The sequence below is a fragment of the Mytilus californianus genome, unplaced genomic scaffold (genome assembly GCF_021869535.1).
Source record: "Mytilus californianus isolate M0D057914Y unplaced genomic scaffold, xbMytCali1.0.p SCAF_10, whole genome shotgun sequence".
In the NCBI taxonomy this organism is placed as follows: Eukaryota; Metazoa; Mollusca; class Bivalvia; order Mytilida; family Mytilidae; genus Mytilus; species Mytilus californianus.
In genome coordinates, this window is record NW_026262582.1 from 12,168,745 (window position 1) to 12,172,006 (window position 3,262).

At 31.8% G+C, this 3,262-nt stretch overlaps 1 long non-coding RNA gene across 1 annotated transcript; it reads right to left on the reverse strand.

Annotated features, from left to right (window-relative positions):
• Nucleotides 1-497: 497 nt before the first annotated feature.
• On the reverse strand, nt 498-2,727 carry LOC127719040 (uncharacterized). Its single transcript, XR_007990129.1, has 3 exons — nt 2,340-2,727; nt 1,743-1,818; nt 498-1,316 (listed from the first exon to the last, which is right to left on the reverse strand). It is a non-coding gene; the product is annotated as an uncharacterized LOC127719040 (long non-coding RNA).
• Nucleotides 2,728-3,262: the final 535 nt, after the last annotated feature.

The window sequence follows — 3,262 nt, forward strand, 5'->3', positions numbered from 1 at the left end:
GGAAAAAAATTGATTCGTAAATTCCTGTCGATATGCACATCTACATAGTATGTCCTTATTATCTGAAAAGGTTTCATGAAATTCTGTTGTGTGGTTTGAGAGGAGTTGCGATGACAAGAAACAGGACTGACGGACTGACGGACGGACAGACGGACGGACGGGTCAAAAACATTATACCCTTCGCAAAAAATTTGCGTAGGGTATAATAAGGGAAGGTGACAAAAATATAAAGAATAATGGGTCCCCAAAAAAAGAAGAAAAAATAGAGAAAAATGCCTAAAAAATGAAAGAATTCAAAACTTTTTAAATTATCTTGGGTTTTTTGTTCTCAAAGTAATATCATGTTCATAAATTAACTTAGTATCCCAATTCGGATTGGATAATGAACTTTCAGTGGTATTTTTAAACGCATTGTACCATTATGAAAAAAATAGACCTTTCACTTGCATGTGCATTGATATAAACATAATTAAACAATCCTGATTTAGTGTTTTACTATTATTGAAAAGTTTGCTATAAAATTTGTTGAGATTACCTCAAGAATGCTATTTACAGATGATCAGGCCGCCAATAATGTTCACAGTTATAGCCACGTTTAAAAACAAAATCAGACATTATAATTCAAAATCTGTTTCGTCATTGGAGAAAAAGTATTTGTCAAATAAATGAATGTGACAATTTTTCAAGTCTAATATTACTTAATTAATATCGTCAACCAATCTAAAAGTTTTTTGTTTACCTTAGAAGGATAAAAATTAGTTTAACTTGGAATTAAGTAAAAGGGTTTCAAAGGTAAACAATTTCATGAGTTTTTAGTTATGTGTTGAATACTATGAATTACGCTAAAACATAAAGTAAATAGAGAAAAAAACAATTTTTATTCGTTGATAGTTTGGATTTTGTTTCTATATCAATAAAATAAAGAAGTTCAACAATATTGTAAACCAACTTATTTTCGCGGATACCTTTTTGCCTGTTGCCCTTTCTAGTCGACTTTTCGACGATCTATTTTGTTGACGGTTTTATGAATTGTTATTGAAAATCATATAAATAGTTTGACATATTCACGAAAAAACTATATTTGCATTATTGAAGACCTTAGTTTGACATATTCATGACAATTTATATTATCGTTATTGAAGATCGTAGTTTATCGTATTCCAGACAATTCACATTCGAGTTTTTGACATATTTCCATTATTGTTCTACTCGCGAAGTAGCGAGCCTCATTTGATTTTCAGTTTACACTGATATCTAATCTTAAAACAAGTCTTTTCTTCAGTCTTTTTACACACTGCTGGTATATATGACATTTCCTGAAATTAGAGAAAGTATAATGCAAAATTAAACTTGGTATGAAAATACGAACATTATGACAAAAGTGAAAAAATAAGTTTGTATAGTAACAAGTTTATTTAAAATATGAAGTCATTTATTTAATACTACAGTACAACAGCTAGAGCTGACTCCCTCTTTTTATTTATTTATATATGTTAATTTAAATCATATAAACTAAAAACTTAGAAAGCGATATCCGATTTGAAATATACGCGTAAAAATACAAATAAAACATCCAGCGACAAATATTACATTTATAATCAGGATTATAAAAGCTTTTTATATAGATCGAGACGCTTGGAACTCTCGAAAAACCGTTATTTAACTTGTAAACGTCGGTCAAACAGAAACAATTGTGACTTTTATATTAGAACAATGCGATAGTAGAATAAATGTGTACTTACAATTACATATATCGTCGTTATGGTATTTAATCATTGTTGTTGTTTCTCAGTAAAGCAAACAATAAGATAACTCCAACTGCAATATAAAAATAAACAAGATAAACACATGTACATTTACAAAAAATCAACTCTGAAAAGAACTTAAACGAGCTATAAAGGCTAAAATCTGTCGTAAATAATTGAAACATTTTTTAATTTTTATTATCATCTATAAATGTTTTATATGGTCTACTTATTTTCAGTAAAGTATGAATATTGTGATGTATAGACGTGACGTCACACAAATCCTTTATTTAAAAAAAAAATCGCAAGAAAATGAAAAGATATGTATAAGTCAAGATTGCCTGGTATTAATAGCTGCATGGCAAAATAACCAATGTAGTATTTGGTTATATTAAGTACATATCAAGGCAACTTTAAAAACAAAAAGAAAACGGAAAAAAAAGAGTCGGTGATATTTTTTAAAAAGTGTTTCTATTTTAGTCCAATGGCAATATTCTTTAATGTAACACTTCTTATTTGAAACACAGAGGTGCTTCTCAGTTGTTTACTTACAGCAACACGCATCATATCATTATAATTATAGAATAAACTTACAGAACATTGTTGTTTCACTAGCACCGAACATACCACTGAGTATACCGCCATCATCACCACTGTATGAAATACCTCCTGCATATGGACCTGCGACCGGCATTGGTACTGGGTGTTGTAGAAGGTGGATTGTTTCATCGACGAAACCTCCCTGTTTGCCGTATCCGTGGACTGTTTTCTTGTCGTAACTAGAATAACCACCATGTCCCTTTCCATATCCAGAATACCCGCCATATCCATCCATACTGCCACCATATCCGCCATAACTTGAGCCATATCCACCCATACTGCCACCATATCCGCCAATACTACCGCCATATCCACCCAAACTGCCGCCATATCCGCCTTTTTCGTAGCTAGAACCGTATCCTACTTCTCCGTAACTTCCGTCATAATAATCATCAGCATGAATGCCCTTCATGCCACAAAGGCAGACCAAGATAACGACTGTAGCAACGGCGAATTTCATTCTAAAAACAAAAATAAATCTGAAGAATGTAATGATAACGTTTTACTGTAATGTAAATTCAATCAAGTAATGTATACAACATATAACCTGGAAATACTTACGGCAGACACATCATGATCTGTGTTCCCGAAATGTTTTTACTGTCTTGTACAGCAGATTTTTGTCTAGCAATCCGATTGCTATTACAATACAATGGATTTTACAATCGTGAAGAGCATATTTTGAACCGTGTTGGTTATTGCATCTGCAGTATATCAATATCCGGTAATACGGTGTGATGTAACAATCTTAATGTTAACTTAAAAGATAACAGTCATCATGGCGTTTAATGGAGGCACGTGTCTGTTGATTTTCATTTAAATGCTTTTCCAACGTACTTGAATTTATGTGAGTATTTTGTCAGATAATGCTCGGGAAAATACCTCTTTCAATAAGTTAAGATTTATGCAGCTATTCG